This window comes from Cupressus sempervirens, chromosome 1, assembly GCF_028749045.1.
Source record: "Cupressus sempervirens isolate cs-2001-9-10 chromosome 1, ASM2874904v1, whole genome shotgun sequence".
NCBI lineage: Eukaryota > Viridiplantae > Streptophyta > Pinopsida > Cupressales > Cupressaceae > Cupressus > Cupressus sempervirens.
In genome coordinates this window covers 507,998,397-508,023,522 of record NC_143118.1, presented here as the reverse complement: position 1 = coordinate 508,023,522, position 25,126 = coordinate 507,998,397, and the positions used below count along the sequence as shown (strand labels likewise).

The 25,126-nt window shown below is 34.7% G+C and overlaps 1 protein-coding gene across 1 annotated transcript in view; it reads left to right on the top strand.

Annotated features, from left to right (window-relative positions):
- Positions 1 to 25,126, top strand: part of IREG3 (iron-regulated protein 3) — a 40,907-nt gene that overhangs the window by 440 nt on the left and 15,341 nt on the right. The gene's annotated exons all lie outside the window — the stretch shown is intronic.

Here is a 25,126-nt window from a genome sequence, read left to right as displayed (position 1 = left end):
CTCTTCTCATATTCTCTGTCTAATATGCTATATATGCTAAAGCTGTCTGCCGGCCCAGGGTAATATGATGTCAAGTCTGCAGTCCTATGGAAGAAAGGCTCTCTTAAAATTGTTAATTTTTTTATGTATATGGATAGGATAGTGAACAGAGGTTAGTTTAAAGTATCTGTGTTGTTGCTGCCATTCTTTGGTCTGTGCATTCTAATTGTTTTGCAAACAAAAAAATAGAAAGATAGATAATATTTTTCAAAAAAAATTCTACTGTAATTGACGGGAATCTGAAAATTTGAGGTGATTGACTTTTATTTAAAGCTGGTTAAGAAAAATATTTTAAGCTAGAATCTATAAATTGGTGGTAATAGATAATTTTATTTTAGCTGGTTACCCAAATGCTTTTGTTCAAATTCTACAAACAAAAAAGCAGGGTTACTAGATATCAGAGAATTATTCGCATTTTAATTAATCCGGTGACATTTTTCTTGTCCTCTATGGGACTCCCTACTCCATAAAAATAGTTCCTAATGCCCTTCTGCAAGACTTCACCCTAAACAAGAGATTCATCCATTTAAAAATATTTTCCTGTTTGGAAATTCTGAATAATAAGGTTGAGAAATATCAGATGAAAAATTTAAATAGATGTTCTTTTTCAATAAATGAGAATTAATTTCATTCAAGCTTCCACATCAGTATAAAAGTCTTTTAAGCTAGTGGAGGAAACTTGAAGCCCATCTTCAACACCAACATAAAACTATAGCTACCTATGTGAAGCTCCTATTTTAGAGATAATTATTCATTTTAGTCTTTCAAGTTGCATTTTTCTCAATTTTATGGGCCTAATAATTAAAAAAACAAATCCAAGCCCCTTCCATGGAATTGCATTGGCTTTCTGTATTTTCTAGAGATAATCAGTTGAAAGTCTGTAAACTGGTCATCATTTTCGTCAGATTTAAGTATCTATTTTCTTTGCTTCTAAAAAGTACGTGTGGCTTTAATTTCTATATTTATGTCATACATAATGCAGAGATTTGTGTGAAGGATTAAAATGATCCAGAAAGAGAGGTAAGAGTAAAAGCAAAAAATGCAAGAGCTACTGTACACTCGAAAGTGTCCCACTCTAAACCCTTCTATCCAAACGATTCCATGAGTTGGAATGTTCGAATGTCGGCTTAGAGCTCCCTATCCATGGAGTGCAAAAGAGTATATTTCAAGAATAAGAAAGCTCTCAGATGAGCCTTAGAGATACTCTTCTTGCTAGTAAACCATGCAACGGGAGGTTCCAAAGACAAGATGCAAGAATGCAAATGTCTCAAGGAGTTCCTCAAGAATGCAATGCAAATGAAGATTAAGCTAGAATGAGAATCTCAAATGCAGCTATGCTAAAACATGTATGAGAGTGTTACAATACCATTATTAATCTATGTGAGATTAAGCTACATGTAAAAATGAAAGCTAAGCTAAGATGCTATGGTATAAGAGAATGTAGACAAGAAATAGAAGTTCTCCACAAAGCTCCAAAGAAACCTGTTAGAAAACCTGCAGCATAACAATATTCAAAAGATGAGGATTGATTGAGGGGGAAAGCTCTCTCCCTTTTAAAGATGTATGGACGGTGGAGATCAAGATGAAGATGGTGGATGATCAACGGTGGAATTCGAAAATAGGAGTGATCCATGTGCACACACAAATCAACCAATAGAATATAAGTTGACTTGTCATATAAGACAAAAGTCACAAAGCCTTTTCTTTTAATTGCAAAATAGAAAAAAGACTTTATGTGTGCACTTTAAGTGGGTTAGAAGAATGGGGTCTTTTATTTAATTAAAAGGGGACATGTTCTTTTAATCAAATAATGAACTTAGGATAGCATAGTCAAACTATAGGTTATAATCAAATAAATTGATTATTAGCAATTTGGCTTAGGTAAGTGATTAAATTAATTTAGCCAAAATGTTGAAAAGGGGGCTAATAGTCTAGATGACCATTTTTAGGTGATTACATTTGCCCCTCTTTGACTAATGTGTGATCGATCTGGGAACACATTATGTCAAAGAAAATTGAAGCCAAGTAGGCGATGATAGATATAGATGTCTAATTCCGAAGAGTGAAATGCAGAAATAGATAGCAAGTCCTAAATGCACAGCCTGATAGCAGTAGTACTGAACACTAGGAAGAGATGATGTTAGAATTCAAGAAGAATACTAACACTTAGAAAAGTAGATAGATTGAGAACAAGTGAGAAGATCAAACAAATGCTCCTAAGCAGTGATAGAGTATTTCTGCCCCCTCGGGATCGAAATTGAAATGAGGTAAGGGGATGCAAAAATTGGCTAGAAATGAGAAAAATAGAATATAGCAATGTCCAAGATGACAGATAGATGATTAGAACCCAAGAATGACTATAAGAAACTGATAAAATGCCCCAGTTTGACTAGAGTTGACCTTGAAGGATATAGCATAAAATCAGGTCAAATCTAGTAGAAAGATGATTTAGATGTGAAACAGTGAATTGAAGTAGATATGAAGTATGGAAATGATGAAGACATGAAGAAATGAAGATGCCCCAGTGATGATTCAGAGATTAGACCTCAAAAGGTCAGCTAACTGCTTAGAAGAAAGTAGAATTTTAAAAGACAATTTTGACCATCAAGATGAACTCGAATTTGGATTTCGATCCCGAAAATAAATCTAGGACGTCAAAATTATTTAAGAGGTAAAAACTTTATATAATGTGATGATAAGATAGAAAAGAGATGAAGCGAAAGATTAAGAAGGTGAAAAGACATGAACAAGAAGAAAATAAAGAAATATATGAAAGGAGTTAGCTGATATGTCCACAGAAAGATGAAGAGAGAGCTCTCCTCATATGCAAGAATGCAAGACTAAGCTAGAAAATGAACCTAAAATGCAAGCTAATATGAAAAGTGGTTTACCAGCAAGAAGTGCATAACATTTAGACTCTTAATTTCATCATTGAGCATTTATTAGGGACATCATGAGATCATACAACCATCACCAGTATAACTATGAGGATATGAATATGATCGATATTAGATAGGTATGTGGAAATCCAATCTAAGCATCAGAGACATGTAAGTCAAGATAACTACACGATTAGATTCCCTAAGTTTAATTTAGCAAGATTACACCTGTATCAAGGCATAAGCGCCAGGATAAACCCTGAGTGCGATCTTGCAAAAACAATCAAGGATGATACATTTATAAGTCAAAGTGTTGAATAGGACAAGCATGAATGCTTACAACACTATAGACAAACAAAAGTATACCCACAAGCAGAAATCAAGAAAATATGTCCCATGCCCCCAGTCTTCTAGTCAATGACATCCTTGAAAGACTATTAGGGAGGGAACACCTGGCAAAGAAATCATGATAGACAGCACACAAAGTAGATAAAGATCAGCATAGCTCAGTCGTTTAAGTGTTAAAGTGCGTGTGTGTAAGTCACTTGGCCATTTCTTCCAGACTTGATTCTGATAGTGAGATATTGCGACATCGGAGACCGTAGGTAAACTATCTGTAAAGTGTTAAAAAACACTTGATGTCAAAGTGGGGGAAGTGTTGAGAAACACTATTTTGTGAGTTGTCAAAGAAACCCTAATCCACAAGAATACCTCAATAGGCTAAGTAGCTATGCCCCCAAGATGAGGACAAGAAACAATTCCAAGCTAGGAAATGTGTAGCAAAGTGGATGATTGAGATTGATAGACATAGGTGCAAGGGTTTCAAGTAGCGCCTGTTTCCAGGTTTTCACCACTTTGACAGATTTTTTTTTTTTTTTTTTTTTTTTTTTTTTTTTTTTTTTTTTTGGTGATACATCAAAGTGAGGTTTTCACTAAGATGATCATTTTTTGATTTTTAAGATTTTTTCAGACTCATAGATGTATACAAGATAGCTGAGCAGCAAGCCTCTAAGTATAGAACTTCTTCAAGTGTAGGATGTTGATAGGTTCTGCAAGTTCTTCACCCTCTGAAGTAGACAACTGGTAAGCACCAGACCCAAATGATGTTGTGATAATGTAAGGACCTAACCAGTTAGGTTCAAATTTCCCTTTTTGTTCTCGATTTTGCTGATTTTTGGGATTCTCTCTAAGCACGAGTTCACCAACTTGGAACTCACGGGGGTGAACCTTTTTGTTATATTGTGCAGACATGCGCTTCTGATAAGCTCTCATGTGATCAAAAGCAGCCTTGCGCCGTTCATCCAGAGTCTCTAATTCCTGTACTCTCATAGCTCTATGGTCTTCATCGGTTATTAACCCATGTAAGGAGATGCGCAAAGAAGGTATTCCCACGGTGGGCGCCAAAAATGTACACTCGAAAGTGTCCCACTCTAAACCCTTCTATCCAAACGATTCCATGAGTTGGAATGTTCGAATGTCGGCTTAGAGCTCCCTATCCATGGAGTGCAAAAGAGTATATTTCAAGAATAAGAAAGCTCTCAGATGAGCCTTAGAGATACTCTTCTTGCTAGTAAACCATGCAACGGGAGGTTCCAAAGACAAGATGCAAGAATGCAAATGTCTCAAGGAGTTCCTCAAGAATGCAATGCAAATGAAGATTAAGCTAGAATGAGAATCTCAAATGCAGCTATGCTAAAACATGTATGAGAGTGTTACAATACCATTATTAATCTATGTGAGATTAAGCTACATGTAAAAATGAAAGCTAAGCTAAGATGCTATGGTATAAGAGAATGTAGACAAGAAATAGAAGTTCTCCACAAAGCTCCAAAGAAACCTGTTAGAAAACCTGCAGCATAACAATATTCAAAAGATGAGGATTGATTGAGGGGGAAAGCTCTCTCCCTTTTAAAGATGTATGGACGGTGGAGATCAAGATGAAGATGGTGGATGATCAACGGTGGAATTCGAAAATAGGAGTGATCCATGTGCACACACAAATCAACCAATAGAATATAAGTTGACTTGTCATATAAGACAAAAGTCACAAAGCCTTTTCTTTTAATTGCAAAATAGAAAAAAGACTTTATGTGTGCACTTTAAGTGGGTTAGAAGAATGGGGTCTTTTATTTAATTAAAAGGGGACATGTTCTTTTAATCAAATAATGAACTTAGGATAGCATAGTCAAACTATAGGTTATAATCAAATAAATTGATTATTAGCAATTTGGCTTAGGTAAGTGATTAAATTAATTTAGCCAAAATGTTGAAAAGGGGGCTAATAGTCTAGATGACCATTTTTAGGTGATTACAGCTACAACATGACATGAGAAATGAGAACTTGAAGCCCTCATTCAAAGAACCAAGTAATCATTTTTGATATATACAATCATAATAAATTAGGGGTCACTTGGGGTCCAAGAGGATGATGAATGAAGTTGTAAGTTAACAATCCTGGTTTAAGTCTGATGGCTAAGGACAAAAGTACGCGTTGATTAGGATAGATTAAAGTCTAAGTGTTGTGAAATGTGGATGGTATACATTGTAAGGCAATTGGGTTGGGGAATGCTTTGTATACCTAAGCTATGTAGGAGCAATGGAACTTTGGACAAAAGCAGAGACTGGGAAGTAAAAGGTTTTAAAGAGTTATAGAATTAAATCAAGCTTCAAATTCTGTATCTCCTAGTAGTTCTCTTACTCTTATGGGCTTAAAAATAAACCAGTGGGAAAAGCTTGTGTCCATTCGGTTCATTTTTTTCTTGGCTTTATATTTTTTGGGAATACTCCTTGCATTTTGGGGCATTGGTGATAGGGGCAAAAAATTATCCCATTGTCCTCATTTCTATAGGGATTGAATATGGCATTTGAGAGACTGAAATTTAGCTAACTCAATGACTCCAAAGTTTTCAATAAACTTGTCTCCAACTATCTTAACTTTTGTTCCTTGGTGAATCCCTAAGGGTCCTCCTATGTCTTGTCTTCTGTGAATAAAATACAACAGGATGGGCTAAGATTTGGAAAGTTCATTTTGACCCACTTGTTTGGAAAACACATTGACGATAGTGTTACTATGTTTGAGTCCCTCATTTCAAAATTGTCAATGACATTATGGATACTGAGTTATTTTCCTCACAGCAGACATTTTTATAAAGGAGATCCTTCTTGATGTGAGTCCTTTAGGAGCTGTGATTCTTGTTTGTGCTGTTGAACTAAAGAAATCACGAAGTGCTCAATCAAGGTCTCTTCTTGGAGGAGAAATGGTGTCTGTCACCTTTAAGACCTTTATTTTGGTCTTCTTCGTTATCTTGCATTGATTAGCTGCATTTTCATTCTAGAACATCCCCTCATGCCTTGAACATTGTTGCAGCATCTTATAACACTTTTTATTATTGTTATGGATTTGGATAGGTTTTCAATGGCTCTTGGACCTCAACATTTTGAGGCACCTTTTCTTTTTAAAGCAAGTATGGTGCATAAGGATCTTCTTATGTGATACGCTTGCTGCAATTATGTGTTGAAAGTTATCATTTCAAGGTTAACATAACAATGAAAAGAAGACCAAATGGGTACACATTGTTGCATCATAATCATGAATGGATGGATTGACATGAGTTACCACCCACATATCATCATTATCATTCCTTGAGGGCAATTGATCGGTTAGAAAATTGCCACAATCTTGAGTTTTATTTTGGTATCTTTAGAGAAACCATTGAGTATATTGGTTCTCAAATGTAGAGCAACTTATTATAGGTGCGCATATTTAAGGTAGTAGGTAAATTGATAAAATTGCACATATAAATACATTTGCTGGACACCTTGTTGCTTGCCATAAAAAATGCATTCAAAAACATCAGAAAGATAAGAGTTGGTAAAATAGGTGGTGGTGGATGAAGGTGGTGCATATACTCATTTTTATCCACCAAACCTCATTGGCATTGTCTTAGACTTTTGGATTAATGAATTACTCAAATAAGACCCAATTTGCTTTCTATTTCATTATACTATAGAGGATGTTGAGTTGCAAGAGCTCTTATCACTTATTATTATGACATAGGAATGAAATAGATGGAAGGAGTCAGAGATAGAGAGGGTAAGAAGATGAAGGAGACTATATTTAGTGATACTTTTTGGTTGATACCTCCTTTTTTTTATACAACTTGTTTCACTGTCACCAGATTTGAGGATTCAAATAGTCCTCATCTTGGGGAGATTTATGGTGTACTAGTGAGAGAGACTCCAACTTAGGGTGTTACATTGAACGTATCATCTAATCATTCAAAAAAGGTGGGGGAAGCTGAGCACCCCTTTAAACATGGTTGTGTATTGTTGGAAAAATTAAGGTGTACATTTTTAATAAAGTCACTTTAATGACTTGGATTATCTTTTAATAAATAATTAGTTGGCATACTGCATTCCTGTAGGTTAGTTGATTAGTTGGTTGACGGGAAACAAAGGCTGATAAACCATTCAATTGTAATGTGAAAAAATCCCAAAGAACAAAGTAAATATATCTTTCTATTTCTGCAGCAGTGGTTCTACTTTAACAGATATTTTTCTGTATATGCTCTACATTTTTCAACATGCTAACAGAGCAGCATTATTTTGTGTGCCTGGATGGTTGAATGAAGATGGATTTTCTGCTGGAATAATCAGAGAGACATGATGAATGTGTTTCAGAAAGGAAAGAACTAAATTATTTGAAAGTCTTCCACAGTTCAACGTCTTTTGTAAAGCCATAAGAATGAGATAACAAGTTTATTTATCACATTTTAAAGTTCTTGGTTGGCTTCTAATATTGCAAGGTAATATTCTTAAGGAGTAATAAGTGGAATATTTTACATATTTTGGAATGAAAGTTTGACATTTTGAATGGAGAAATCAACATGTTCTTACTAAGCTTGAGGGACAGGATTTTCATACATGGCAAATTAAGGTGCAACTAATTTTAATTAAAAAAGATTTGTGGGATATTTGTTAATGGAACAATTAAAAAACCAAGAGAGCAAGATGAAGAAGTAAAATGGGTAGTAAAAGATCGTTGAGCTACGACATTGATTGGTCTTGGGTTATCTGACACATATTTGCAGTATATTGATCTGACCAAAACTTCAAAGCAAATATGGGATGATCTGAATGTATCATTTGGCTCACAAGCTTCAAGTGCCAAGATGGCAATGAGACAAATGTTGATGCTTGATAGCTCCTGGCGGATAAACATGTATATAATTATATGAGATATAAATATGAGAGAAATTAATATACTGTAATATATATATATATATATATATATATATATATATATATATATATATATATATATATATATATATATATATATATATATATATATATATATATATATATATATATATATATATATATATATATATGATTAAATATATTATTACATTAATTATTTGATTAATGAATAGACATCTCTTATGAAGGGACATGTCTATTCACGGCTTATACTCAATATAAATGTAAGCTATTGTTGCATTTGGAAAACACATACCAAATACATGGCAATGCTTAGTACACTTGCAACGATCCTGGAAAATCAACATGGTATCAGAGCAAGCTGCAAATGTGAATGGCGGAAGAGTAATATATAGACGAATCAAGTAGGAAGGAGACCTAATTTTGTCTATTCTAGATTTATATAATCATCAAAAAGTAAACATAGAAATAAGAAGCACTCAATAAACAAAGAAATCCAAACCTATCAGTCTGCAAGAAAATCAGAGGTAGGCCAATGTGTCTAAGCCATGACATGAGGCATCGTATCTATATAAGGAGTACATTTACACCAATCTGGTGTGACAATTCATGTTGATGGAAAATATAAAAAGAGATCATAGCCACATAAGGATTGGGCTTACATGACATGGAAAAGAAAAATACCATATTAAACAAAGCAACCAATGTTGGATATCATGGCAAGTGCCATGATAACAAGAGACAATCTCCAGCAGACAAGGCCAAAGTGCCCAATGAAGGGCAGATTCAAATGGGAGCTATATATTTGTCAGGCCTAATGGAATCAGAGTTTATGTGAAACACAAATGCAAGGCGGATATCTAAGCATGGAACTCCATTATATTGAATATAAAAAGCAAACAAACAATATCTAAATGCATGAATAGTTGTCAGTCAACATCAATCAAACTAGCGACCTAGGTTAGTACATTAAGCAGGCAACGGGCGAAGTGCTGTTAATTGCGATGGGTCATGTGGCTTAAGATTGCGGAGTACGATGAAGATAGAAAAGAAACAATTTTTTTAAAAGGGAATAAAATTGGCACGAAGACCACTTAAATATAATAGTCGACAAGGGAGTTAGTCTTAGCATAAAGATAAATTTGTATATGACTTGTGCAAAGGCATCAGTTCTATAGAGAGTGGAAACAATTCGATAATATACATATATACAAGAGAAAGAAACATTGAATATTGAGGGGAGATTATGGAAACAACAATGAGATACCTACATACAAGTAAAGATTTCATTTCGATAGAGGAATCGACTCCCTATACATCGTTGCCAGTAATCACTAATTGGAAGAAAGTTAAAGTCTCGGTGATAAAACTACAAGACATTGTGAGGGTGCCTCTCGACTTTGGTTAACTATATCATAAATGAGTGACTGAAACTTTAGGACATGATTAGTATACAACGCGATATACACTCAAAGAGGCATCGCTTCAGGATGAAAGCATTTTTGGTGAGGTTCAAGGTAATATATGCACTAAACATGCAAATCACTTTTCGGTGAGTATAAAAAGTATATGAAGTTGTATTTGTTCACATTATGTTATATGAGATTCTTTATGAGATAGTATTTTTCTTATATAAATATAAAGTGCTATTAAATTTATGATAAGATGTAAATTAAAATATAAATTTAACTCAAAGTATATATATATATATATATATGTCAAATTGTATATTTAAATTAGATATTTATGTTTATGTGTGTGTATATATATATATGTCAAATTGTATATTTAAATTAGATATTTATGTTTATATATATATATATATATGTCAAATTGTATATTTAAATTAGATATTTATGTTTATGTTATTGAAATGATCTTGTGCAAACTATTAATTATTGTAGTCTCTTTCCAATTTTTCTATACAAGCTATATATACTTTGATCTTTTCCTCCGAGAATGTTCTTGCAGGAAAGAGAGGGAGATTGAGATTCAAAGGGAGGCTGACATTTTAGGTAACCTTGAAAGCGAGGGAGTAGATAGAGGACATGATTAAGCCTTAAGTGATCTCGATCACATTGATTAAAGGGAGTAAACCATGTTGAGATAGATTCTTCAACGATCAAGAAATTGTAGCAGGCAAGAGGATTGTGATTTGTGAATATACTTCATGATTGTGATTTTAAAGGGCCTACCCCTTTGAGTACATCACGAGGAAGTGACGATTTCCAAATGATGTCACTTGTATTTATAGAAGTTATTGAAAGGTGATGATCTTACAATAACTTAAGTTTCTATTATGATGGATATCTTACGAGGTCTATGCCAATCATAATAGATTATACTTACATGGTGGATGTTTATATGGTAAGCATTATGAGAATGCGTGTGCACATACCTTATAAACATTTCTTTTGAGTTCATGGTGAATGTTATGCATATTGATATTTTGGGAGGCCATTACACAGAATACTTGGTGAATATCACAAGTCTTGATGTTCTGGAAGGCCATTGCTCACAGAGTACTTGTTGAATATCACGTGATTTGATGTTCTGGAAGGCTATTACTCACAGTAATTGGTGAATATATTGCATCTCAACATTCTGGAAGGCCATTACTCAAAGAGTATTTGGTGAATATCATTGATATTCTGGGAGGCCAATACTCATGATATCAGAGGTGAAATAAACAATTTTTGAGTGATTGATGAATATCATGTATTCTAGGAGACCAATACTCATGAAATCAGATATGATATCAAACCTTATTGAGTATTTGGTGAATATCATATCTTGATATTCCAGGAGACCAATACTCTATATCAAATGTGATATCAAAATGATGGATATCTTCTGATCAAAGATATCCTTAATCTTGCTAACTTGATATTAATTTGAGGTAATACGTGTTTTTATCCTCCCTAGCTAAGAGGGAGTGTTGATGTTTGATAGCTTCTATCAGATAAACATATATGTAATTATATGAGATATAATTGAGGTATAAATATATGAGAGAAATAAATAAATAAATAAATATATATATATATATATGTAAGATTAAATATCTTATTATATTAATTGTTTGACTAACAAATACACGTCTCATGAAGGGACATGTCTATTCATGGCTTATACTCAATATAAATGTAAGTGATTGTTGCATTTGCAAAACACATACCAAATACATGGCAGTGTTTAGTACATTTGCAGCAATCCTGGAAAATCAACAACAAAAAAAATCTGGACTAAAAATGAAAGAGGGTGAGAGTATTGTTCATCATTTGGAACATTTCATTCTCGTCATAGTCAACTTGTTAGCATTTATTCTACAATTGATAGTAATGATACAAAAAGCAATTTTATTAAGCAGCATGCCTGCAAGATTTGACAATATTTTATTTACTTCAAACAAAATCAATCCAAGCCTAGAGAACATGATTTCTTCTTTGGTTGATGAAAAGAATATAGTTGCTAAAAATCATATGATTTCTTCTTTGGTTGATGAAAAGAATATGGCTTGCTAAAAATCATACAATTACCCAAAAAACTGCCTTTTTTGTAACGCAGGCTAGCAAATCAAAGGGGGAGAATACAAATTTTAAGCATTACTATTGTAATCAAAGAGGACATGTTTTTGTGAATTGCATTCAATGTGCTAGAGATCATCTTATTGATGTGTCATCAAGCTTCCTCTCACATATTTATTTTAAAAATTGAGCATATCATATTGGAGACAGGTGGATATCTATCATCTCAAGTAAGCTTTTCACTCAAAGGTGATCAATGACATCAGAAGCAACACTACTATTATCTTCTTTGGGTCCCTTCATAAAGCAAGAGGGGATGTAGTAGCTCTTCTGGTTTGCAGATAAATTGAGTTTCTCGAGCTGTGGATGTGTCAAGAGGCACCTATGAATCACTGAGTTTGTTTCAGTTCATAGTTTTGCAAATATTTTACTGTGGTGGTAGATCTAGTCTCAGTTCATTGGAGTGGTATGCTTGTGGATAATGAAGTCTGTCTCAATTCATAGGTATTGTTGGATAATCAGGATATGTGGCTGGACATGAGAAGTTTGGGGTGTTCTGAAGACGTTTTGTGGTTAGGTAGAACATTTATCTGGACATGAGCAGTTTGGGGTGCTCTATGGAGATATGATATGAGATGCTTCTATAGGTTTCCTGATGGATTTCTGCAGTCAATCCATATTGTTTTTCTTTCTTTTTTGTAAAATAAACCTTTAAAGGGGGGTATACTCGAAAGATTAAGTTTTACATTTTTAATAAGGTCCTTTTAATGATTTGGAGTAGATTTAATAATTAGCTATTCAGTTTCATTCCTGTAGGTTGCTTGATGGGAAACAAATGCTTTATAAGCCATTCACTTGAAAATGTCCCGAAGAATAAAATAAATGTATCTTTTTATTTCTGCCATAATGATGTAACTTTTACGGTTGATTTTCATTATTTGCTCTACCATTTTTCAATACATATTTTTGAATTTAAAGTGATAGAACTAACAAAGCTCTTTTCATTGATGACCATGAGGTGACAAATAGTCTCATAAATGGTTTGAAGAAAATGCATAGTCTAGAGGAAACTTAATTGATCAGAGTTGATGGATTAAGTTTATACAACTAGGAGTCTACAAGAGACTCTGCAAAGATTGATAAACATAATTTGGCACAAGCCAAGCTAGCTGGTTGGTGGGAATTGATGGACCTGTAAAATTGTTATGCATACTTGCTTTGTCTTTTATCATATGTATTGGATTCCTTTGTTAAGAATAATTGGTCTATATATAACATTATCCTATGCGATTCCTTAGATCCAAGGTTGCATGGGTACAGGGGTAGTTGGGTAATTAGGGTAAGGGTACAACTATTTTTCAAAATAAGGGAGAGGGGTACCTGGGTATGTCAGTTTTTTTAAATATAATTTAATTTTTATAGAAAATCTGAAAATATGAGTCATGGCAATGGTTTTTCAAAACAAGATTTGTGATACAGTTTGCAGATGTAATGTATTGTTTTCAGTTTCAGATTTGCAATAAGTTTGCAATAAATAATATATGCTAAATTTTTAGAGAAGACAGACTTTAGATATGAACAAGAAAGTTATAAATCATAAAACAATGAAATATTGTAAATGATAAAGTTCTCACTTAAACAGCGATAAAGTCTACTGTTAATCAGTATTGTATCAAAGTTTCAAACTGATCACGTATTGAATTAAGCTTGATAAATGACAAGCTGATATGCAAACAAAAAACCGAAACAAAAATCAGAAAATCTTAATCAAGGTCCTTAGCTATGATGCTCTCCATTGAGCACCCAGTACTTGGGTGGGTACATATACTTGGTACTTGGGTATGTGGGTATGTGTCCCAGGGGTGTGGGTACTTGTGATTTTTGAGTTTGTTGCTCAAACAAAAGCCAGCTACAGGTATTTTTTTTTTGGCATTCTCATTTTGTCATTTTGATGCTTGTCACTCAAGTTAGTACTTTGAGATCATTTGTAATGGATTCCGGTTTTCAGCTTTGTGATATTCATTATTTAAAGATAACAGTATGCTTTGATGATTGAGGCTGCTTATTTGTTATTGTAAGGTCAACTTGTCAGCATTCTCAGCTCGTAAATTATGGTTTATTATCCCCTAGTGAATTCAATAGGAGTGTTTTTGATGTCTCCAAAATTCTATCCCGTTTCCTATAAACTTAAGAAAACTGATTAAAACATTATTTTTCTATTTATTACACCCTATTTGCCATGTGTTGAGGTTGACAAGTTTTATTTCCTTTGGCATTGTTCTCAACTTGAATCACATTTTTATCAATAAGATCTAAAATTTTAGGCTTTAACGTGAGACATATCCAATGATAATTAGGAAAGCATCTTGGATCAAAGTGTTCTCACACATATTTGGATCTGTCAATTTTCTTAATAGAATTTAGAATAACAAGGTTATGGTGCAAAAGCTGTTTGAACACTATAAGGGGGCGATCCCATTGTTAGGAATTTATTTCATGCACCATAGTTAGTGCGACGGGTTTTAATGTATTATTTAAACTTTTAAATCTATATGAATGGGTCATAATGCCTATTGCCTATATTAATTATGTTCCTCAGTGACTTGTTATTTACAAGCACAGAGATAGTTTGTATATAGTTGCGGAAAATGATAGATATAGCATGAAAATAGTAATGCACTCCTAGAAAGTAGGAAACACAATGAATTCTGTATAAATATATATTATGTGAATAATTATTTGAGGTGTGTTGGATATACAAATTTTTGTATTGACCAATATGTATACTCTGACTAACCCTAACACCTCCAAGCTAGTGAAATTTATAAATTTTAGAGTTTCCTTGAAAAATGTCCCCGAGTGATAACATTGGCATAATGTTAAATCTCATCAGGAACATGCGGGATAATTTTAGGGTGTGAAGTGACAATCATATTTTGTAGGACTCCTAAAAGATCATGCATGCTATGTTGTTCATTATATAGGCACAGAGATAGTTTGTATATAGTCGTGGAAAATGATAGATATAGCATGAAAATAGTAACGCACTCCTAGAAAGTAGGAAACGCAATGAAAACACAATGAATTCTGTATAAATATATATTATGTGAATAATTATTTGAGGTGTGTTGGATATACAAATTTTTGTATTGACCAATATTTATACTCTGACTAACCCTAACACCTCCAAGCTAGTGAAATTTATAAATTTTAGAGTTTCCTTGAAAAATGTCCCCAAGTGATAACGTCGGCATAATGTTAAATCTCATCAGGAACATGTGGGATAATTTTAGGGTGTGAAGTGACAATAATATTTTGTAGGACTCCTAAAAGATCATACATGCTATGTTGTTCATTATGAAATATACTACGCAGATTTAATTGGGAAGTATTGTGTGAAAATATAGTCATCCATAAGGTTCCTTGATGAGTGGCTGCCAGAGGTTGAAAAGTAGTAGTAGAACACATTCTAGTGGAATTTGTTAAAATATTCATTAAAAGCATAAATAAGAACAACAATTGCAGCACGAGAAGATAGAGAACCATGAAACCAATTCTTGTGAATTAAAATTTCTACAAATGCACATTTGAAACACATCATTATGCATGTGATCATAATAGAAGAATATATGTAAGAGTGCACTTGTATCTCCCCTAAAACTATTAATCACAGGATCTCTAATGATATGTTTGTCGATTTAAACATAAGCGACACAAAAACAAAAAAATGAACAGAACACAAAAAATTACCCTGGGAAAGCCCTCCAACTTGAGGGGAAAATTCCAGCCACATAAAAACTCGTCTCTTTTATTGATGAATATTCAGTAGTCTGAATTAAAATGCATATGAACACTGAACAACTGAAGTAGTACTCATTACTAAACACCATATTCTGCAATGCTAGACACTGTGTGTAAACAAAACTGCATATAAATGATTGTTCTGAAAATAAGAAAAATCTTGCAATTGTTAAAACTCCACCCCACCACAAATACGATACAAGAATAAATACAACTATTATGTGAAAAAGACAGACGCTTCATTGTCTCTGCTGTGTCAAAGGAGGGAACTGCCATTGCAAAATAAATGTCTCTTCAATATCATAACCGTTGCCTCTTCAATATCTTGAACCATTTGCCTTCATCATGTTGAGCATATGAAAGGATAACTGGAGCACATGAAAGGATAGATGCTAATAATAAGAAAGAGACAACTAGCTGACTAGTTTGAACACTTTCAGAAAAAAAAGATAATTTTTTAAATAAATGACAGCAGCAGAGAAAGACATCTCCCGCAGCTACATAACGTCAACACTCCCTCTTAGCTAGGGAGGTATTTTTCTAAATATCTAGATTCTATATCATGGAATCTCTAAACATGACACCCATAATGACTACACCCATTTGTGGAAAAGAGTTTGTCATGAAATCTCTCAATATGATAATGTCATGTTACTCACATGATATCCACCATGGCTACTCCCATGTGTAGAAATAAACATATACACAACCTCTCATCTCAAAATTACACAACATGGCGTCATCATGGAATTGCTTAGCATGATGTCCACCATGGTACTCTCATGCGCAGAAATAAGTTTACCACAGAACCTCTCAACATGATAATGTCATGGAATCACTCAAGTGGACACCCACCTTGACTACTCCCATGGGTGGAAAGAAGCTTATGCTCAATTGCCCATCACAAAGTCACTCAATGTGATTTCATCATGGGTCTCTTAACATGATGTCCACCATGGCTCTTCCCATGTGTGGAAGGAGCAACTTCTCTCAAGTGCTTTCACCTCATATTTCTCCATCTCAAAGAAAGATGCATTAAAGAGAAACATCTCTCTAGAGATTTCACTTCATATTTCTCAATCTCAGAGAAATATGCATTAAGAAACAACCTCTCTCAATGACTTTCACCTCATATTTCTCCATCTTAGGGAAATATGCATTTCAACATATAATAAAAGCAACTGATGGTGAGACTTCCTCTCAACAAGGGCAACATCCTCACACTAGAATGACAGAGAGCTTCACACAACTTTGATTATCACAATAAATTACAGTTGGTGCTTTCGAAGCCACACTGCTTCTTGATACTCTGCAAAGAACTTGACACTCTACATCTATCATTCAAGCTCCCTTTGTATCTCTAACTTGATATGAAGGAAGAGTTGCTGCAGAGTATTTGCACACCCGAACCAAGCAATCTACTAGACATGCTTTGCCCAATGAAAAGAAAGAACCCACAAATTGCAGTCACATCTAGCTAGAAGACCACTGTCTGAAAATTCTTGCCAAGAACTCATGCAAGATGAATATTTAGTGCTGCTGTTAATGAGACCTGGCTTCCATCATTAGCAACTGATACAATAGTAAGCACAACGTTAATGCTCAATGTGGTGACTCACTTAATTTTGCCAACGTTTCCTTGATAATGCCGACTCAATAAGTCTGGAATTATACCACTGTAGTGTCTTTGCATGCATAAAATTTCCAATTGCCAACATTAGAAAGTCTACTCGATAATATCATCAAACCTAATAATAGAAATCAGTTTTCATTAGAATATTCAAGACAAAACATCAATTAATGATCTTGTCATAGATCTATCCAAACACATAATAAATAAAATATCTCAATTTAAAATCTGAGTAGTTGCAATATTAGATTTGATAATAGGACTCATAGTTTGTTTAGATAGAGACCCGATATACTAGAACAAAGGAATTGGATTCGATCTCATTACTTTGCCGCACAAACCAATCTCCCTTAAGATTACTTTCATCGCACTGGAGGACTAGTTTGGTTGCATGACAAAATTGATAGAACAACCCAGGGATTGCCATGGACATATCTGACCTTACATATTCCAATCCCACAATCTTCATGTCCCTTTATCATCGATGCCTCTTTAGATTCCCAATCTTATCTTGCATGTTTTGGGCATCTTTATGTTCGTATACTTGTCTGATCTACTTCGAGATCTGGCTTTCATCTTCATTCAAACCACTTCCAGATTTCATCTTCAATTCTTTTTGTTACAAGCTAGGGTTTTCATTGCACCAAAAGATCGACCTATCAATGCTTGATACAACCACTAAACTTGTAGAACACAAGAGGTGATTAAGCCATGTCATGTATCCCAAAAGGGAACATTGGTGGTTAGTTCAACAATCCCCCCCTCAATGTTACCCGAGGAGATTTGAACCCATGACCAATCTTTGATACCACTTGTTACAAGCTAGGGTGATTGTTACACCAAAAGATCGACCTATCAATGCTGGATACAACCACTAGACTTATAGAACACAGGAAATGGTTAAGCCATTTCACGAATCCCGAAGGGGAATGTTGGCAGTTAGTCCAACACTTCTCACATAAGCAACTTCACATATCGTAATACATGTAACCCATCCCTTAAAACTTGCCTTGAACTATACTGTAAACTCACAACTATAAGAAATGAAGACCATTCTATATATATTCAGCAACAAAAACCCACGCTAGAAAAAGAAACAGTTCTCATTCCTGAACACCTTCAGCAATGACAATTTTCTACATGCACTTACCAATCTGAAATTTTTATCTCCAATTTGACTTATAAATTAGCAAACAATGAAACTGCCAATGAATAATGTCTTCAGTTAGTGTCATGTCCCCTTTTCTAGGTCAGTGAATTTTTTGTGCTGTTAGCCTATTTCCCATGGTCTTGTGGGGTAATTGGGTTTTCTTTGGGATTAGATCAAGTTTTGGCCTAGGCAGTTCCAATTGTCAGCCAATCAACAGCCAATTGAGGTTGTTTCAGTGGGGATTCTAGACACTTACTATTTTTAGTAAGTCAACAGGCTCAGCATTCTTGGCATTTCATGGTTGGACTGAGAGCATCTCGTCAAGATTTTCCTAGTGAGCTATCACACATGCATAGTCGAGTCCATCTAATTAGTGATTTTAATGCCAGAAGGTTTAATGGATTTATTATAAAGTGACTATAACTTAAGTTCATATTGTTAATGTCACTCTATTATACACGAGCACTTTATTTCCTTAAGTGGGGAAAAGTATCCTTTTAAAAAGGAAATAAAGAAATAGAGAAGAGAATGCAAAGAGTCACTAGGTTGGTCTTAAAAGAGGAGAGAGGGCTGATTTGCATTATACATGGTTTATCATTTTAGATTTCAGTTTTCTCTCTTGGAGTGTTTCGAATGCTTCAGCTTTTAGCAGGTGAGAGGATGGAAATTCTTGAGCTTGGGACAGTGGATAGAAACCCATTGTCGGTTGGAGACATTGCGTAGGTGCTTCACTTAGTGCATCAGGTTTATATTTTCAAAATCCTATCTTGCTGTAATTTTTGTGACTACAATTGGATTACGTGGTTGTTTGCTGAAGAAATTCAATGCAATATTAATTTTGAAAATTTGTTTCTGCTAGAGATTAATTGCAATATCATTTCTGAGCCTTCATTTTAACTGGTTATTATTTTATGGGGTTTTGCTGGTTAAATCTGAAATACATTGCATGAGATTATTTGTTTAAATTTTCTGAGATTGCTTTGAGAGATTTGGGGCAGATTTACTGTTAGGGATATTACTGTCAGAAATAATATTCTTGACTCCAAAGATACAAATACTACACTACACCTGACTCCGATGCTCAAAAGAATAAAATGGCTAAAGAAGCATCCCTTTCATTCAAGTCCATAGCCGAATGTAAAGAATGAACAACAGACAACTATACAACAATCACACACCGGAGAAATAAAATCTATGCACTAGACCTTTTTTTTTATAATTCCAATCTGCCACACTTTTATTTTCTGATCATCACCACACAATTGTCAAAAACATTTCTTACAAAAAAATGTTGCGCCATCATTCTGTCTGTTTGTGCCAACTTGTCACTAGTCAATGCATGTCATCTCCATTTCTTTTCAACACCAAACCCATGTTTTTCTTTCTTTATTCATTCACTCCGCCCAGCAATTACTCAGCATATATCCAAATGAGAAACATCAACTATATTTCTGAAAACCACTCCACTACTAAAATTGTCAATCCAAAAGTACACAAACATCAAATATCTCCTTTCGCAATATATTTCAAATGCTCCCTGCTGTAGAGGAGTAATCCCCAGTCATCCATCCACTCTCAAATAAACATACACTCCGTCAAAAAGAGCAGCAATAACTCATGGTAATAATGCATTGACAAATTTGGAGCCACCCTTATAAAAACATCACAAAGAATCTGAAGTCATCGCACCATATTAGGAAGAAAGAATAAATAAAATATTCATTTAGAACTTCCTATAAAGGAAATAAGGAATTTCTGATAAAACCTCTAGTCATCAATCAGAAAATACATCAAAATAATTGGTAATCAGAATCAGGCTTAAAAGAACAATCTGATATTATTTCTAGATCTGTCCTTTGTTGTATATAATAATATATATTGTTTATGCATAAATAGATAATGCTTATTTCTTATGTGTTTCATATGATGAATATAAAATATACGCCTTACTGTCTGAAATCCATCTTGTAGGAAAATTTGAGGATGTAAGAGGGGAGTTATAGGAGGGTTATCTAAGTGGGCCACCCTAGAGTTTACCGTATAATGGCATCTAGGGTCAAGAGGGGTATGTTATCAATCCCTTCTTGGGCTTAGATGAAAACCAAGAAACACCCTCTACGACCTCTGTCTGAGTCTGCAATGATGGTACTTGTTGTTAGGGAGATGAGGTTGATAGGGAAAGTAGGTACAGCCAATCCACTAAGTAGGCCATCTCAGTGGATGTCCATATTGACTGCCCACCAAGGCTAGGATGGCTCTAGCATTCTCTCTGCGCTTGGGCTTAGTGTAGATATAAATTTGGGCCTGTCACGTTTCTTGGGTGATTGCAGGATTCAAATCTAGGATCACATTGTCTGGGGAGATATTTTACTTGGGAAAGATGTAACCCTAATCCAAATTTGTTGCAATTACAATTGTAGGGAAAATTGGAATGGGACACTACAACAGCTGCCTTAAAGATAAACATCAATTTAAATAAGATATTTATTTAATCAGCAAATGACCAAGCAAGTAAATGCTTTCTAAGGGAGTAGACCTAGGAAAATAGCAATTTCATAGGTTGACTAAGACTAAGAAAACAGCATTGAATAAGACCAACTCAAGATAAAGAAACAAATAATTTGTTTGACTATCATAGGGCTGACTAGGTGTTATAATCCGCTATGCTATGAGGACCCGATAAAGGGAGAAAACAACTTTAAAAACAATGATAATAATAAAATAAATAAAGCCCTAGGCAATTCTGTGAAAGCCAACTTGATTTGAGAATAAAACAATTTATTAGTTGTATAAAGGGATGACCTAGATCAGATTAAAAATAATTGTGTTAATTGCCCAAAAACATTAGGCAGAAATAGAATAAATATTGGTAAGGCCAACCTGTCGTAGGGCATAATTTTATCATATAGGAAAATAAAGAAATCAAATGATAAGAGGGCCTACCTTTGATTAAATGTCACCTCCTTTCAAGAAGAGGTAGAATAGGGTATAAAATAGGATTTATGAGATAAATTAAGGCAAGAAATGGAAGAAAATATTCTAAGTTGTAAGAGCAGACAAAAGCAGAGATAAATCATAAACGGAAACAGAAATTAGAATACAAGAGGCGGTGATCACCATTGTTATCTATAGAAGGGACTATGAGTAATAAATTATAATGAATGCAGCATTGAAGAATGTCAAGAAACATCAAACTCTTGACAGTGACCCTCGTTATGCTTAAAGCAGTGACTACAACAATAATTACTACTAAAAGCAGTGACAAACAATAAGTACCATTAAAAGCAGTGATCAAAACAATAATTACCATTAAAAGCAGAGATTATAATCAGAAGTAAGACTGATCCGCAAAAGCTGTGATTAAGAAACACATTAAAAATATTTATTAAGCTCATGGACTTAGGATAGCATCTGATCAAGATGCCCTAATATGCCCCATATCCTAGCTCTCCTAAGGTTGAACTCCAATATATAAAATATATCTTATGATAAAATTAATGTTCCGAACCCTAGTTGTAACAATAATGTCTCTAACAAGGAAGGACTGTTTTGTGGATTATGTTTCAATAATTTCCTAACACATTGCATGATCTCAACCAGGTACATGGTTCTACTAATTCTATTCTACATCTTGTTCTACTTGGAATTTATGTTTTAGGGCAAAGGCTAGGGCATTTACAAAAGGGACATTACTCTAGGGCTAATTTAAATAATGTTTGAGGGGCTGATTAATTAACAAACAATTATATGCAACTTTCAAATGATTCTCATTCCTTTAAGAAGCTGATCTGAGACTTTTTAAGTCAAGCATTCAGATTTGAAGAGTTGTAGCTCTTTCACAGGGAAAAGGGATGCTATGAAGAGATACCCAACGAGAGATATAAAAGAAGAAGAATTCATCTAAGGGGAGGTAGGAAGGATTTATGAGATCAGAGAGTTTGAGATAAATTGCATTCAGAAATAAGGCGGCCATTTGTGTTTAGCAATATAACTGTCATATCCCAAAAGGGGACATTACAGGAAGCAAGTAGTGCACACCACACAGGTAAGCATGATATATCTCATCATTAGGTTTATCATGAATCGAATGGAAGGTTTGCAAAATTTAAGGCATCAATAGTAGTCATGGAAGGAGTATGATCATCATTAGGCTCTTGACAATCCCTATCCTTACTCATGAGATAAGAATACCTAATTTGAAACTCGTTAATAGGTGATGTGGGTGTATGTAAAGTAGAGGGAAAGCAATGACCACACTATGAAGGATGAAATATTTCATACTCAATGAAATAATGCCTCCATAGAGCATGTGCTACTATCTGCCTAGTAGAAGAACATGATGTCATCAAGGATTGAAGGATCAATTTGAAAACTAGTAAGAACTCATCAAATCCTTGTGATGTGTGAATAATAGCCAAAGGCAAAGCTTAAGTTATCTCCTCTAGTCATGAAAGGAGTATGATCATCATGAAACTCATAAACAACTGTAGCAAGTGCATCTAGAAGGGAATGTTAAGCTGAACCAATTCTATGAAGGATGAAAGATTTCATACTCAATGAAATCTTGTCTATATAGAGCATTGTGTGGTAGAAGAACATGATGTCATCAAGGATTGAAGGATCAGTTTTGGAATCTTGTAAGAATCCATGAAATCCTTGAGACTTGTGAATAGAAGCCAAAGGTAAAGGTTAATGGGAATCTCTGCTGAAGGTTATAGCAACGAGCGAATAATAGATGAGGGAAAGGCTGAGTTAGAACAAAATCTGAGGTGAAAGGAAAGTTTAAGCAATTAGGACAGAAACTAATTTAAGGTGCAATCAGAAATAACAGGCCTAATGACAGCAAGTTAGAAGTATAAACCCCAAGGAAAAATCCTAGGGAGTGTAGGATCTGAAAGTTGGCTGAAATGACCCTCACTATATAGGTCACTAAAAAAAAACCAATACTGGACTGTGGCAATTCGTCAAATACTTGGCATGAAACCGTTAATTTGTAATGTCTCAAGCAAATTCACCAAGTAAGATAGATGTAACAAATGCAATGGATAATAATAGTAGCAACAAGATTCAGGAAAATCTTATTACAAGTACTATGGTAATAGCAAATCCTTTCAACAATCTAATAATTGAATAACAGAGCCTGGACTGAACATATACAACTAAAGCAACATCAAAAACCTGGAATTGTCGCCTCCATTGGTTGTCATATGCATGAGATTGACTGATTCAGGTCTGTTCTAAGTCTGCCTTTCACAATCTGGAAAGAATGCTGATGCCGCTGAATTAATCACAAACTGCCGCTTGGGCCTGTGCAAGATTGCTCCAGTTATTGTGACAATACTGGCCTGGACTGAATCGGAATAAGTTCTGAAGTTGTTCCAAGCTATTCAAGTACATCACCCAGTATTTGATGCAAATCAAGCTGCAGATCGCTCCCCGCCTGGTCTGAAAGAAAATTCACATTTAACTCTTGCAAAGAAGTTATACTGACACCCGCAAATTCATTCAGGCTTGCGATTTGCTTATAATCCCCTAAACTCCAAACAAGTGATGGTCGCTGATGGTCTGGATTGAATCTTTAAATATTTTCTTAACTCGCCTGCCAATACTGCTGAACTTGTGCGATTTTTTTATATAATTCTCAACCTTCAAACGGTGCCTAAACTGAGATGAATTGAATCCGCTTGGCGTCAAGAAAGATAATGCCCTCAGTCGCATGTAATTTGGGACAGCTATGAAGGATTTATAAATTATAATATGCCTCCAACCCTCCTTCGATGTTAATTCCAGAATTTGAAGCTCATGAGCAGGCCTTACGCATTTCTCTGTGGTGGGGAAATTAATAACCTGAGCCGCTTCTCAACCACCGATTACTCTTAACACCTTCGGCCTAACTCCAGCAATGATGCGCCCCAATCTCCAAGGTATATCGATGGATCTAGCAAAGTAAAGTCTAGGGATGCCTCTGCTGCTACAGGTTAGTATGAGGAATTTCTTCTATAAGCCCTGATTTCCCTTCTTCAACTAACTGCTGCTTCCAATCAAATCCTTCACTGCTAACAGACTCCAATGTAACGAACCTCAAAATTGGCCTTAGGCCACAGATTTTTGCCCTGGTGAAGTGACTGTGATATCACCTCTAATTTGCAATAATTCAGGTGATATTCCACACCCTCAAAATTGCTTATCAATGGGAGTTTTCGTTCCCAAAGATAATTTGAGAATTTGCAGACCGATGACTACAAATCGCTCCAATTGGAATAGAAGTCGAATCCACAAAATCGCCTATTCAAATGGGTGCCTCCTGCCCTCTATTTATTCACTTTTTTAAGAAGTCACTGGAAGCTTCTAGAAACATCTTTTATAATATCTTATTATAATGCACTTTATTATTAAATAACTTTATAAAATTAAATAAATAACTTTATAAAATTAAAATTGCAATCTCAGTTCAACATTAGAACAAGTAGGCCCCCACTTACTAGATGTAGGATTAATTATAATTCTCCGAGAGCAAAATGCAATCATCCGGTAACAGGATGACTCTCTCTCCAAAATCATTTGCCTACGAGAGTCAATGATAGGCAAATCTACTGTAGAAGTCATGTCGCTAGAAAGGGGACATGACAGTTCACCCTTGCTGAAATTGCTTGTCCTCAAGCAATCTCAAAGCTGGATGCTGCAAAATTGTTTCATTTTTCCAAGTGGCATCTTCAACTGGTAGATCTCTCCATTTAACCAAATATTCTCTGATCACCCTTCTGTGGAGCTGCTTTTCCCTGCTTTCCAAAATGAATTCCGGCACTAAGATCAATTTCCCTTCATCATCCAAGGGAGGTAATATCGCAGAAGGTACCACATTCTGGCCCAACGCTTT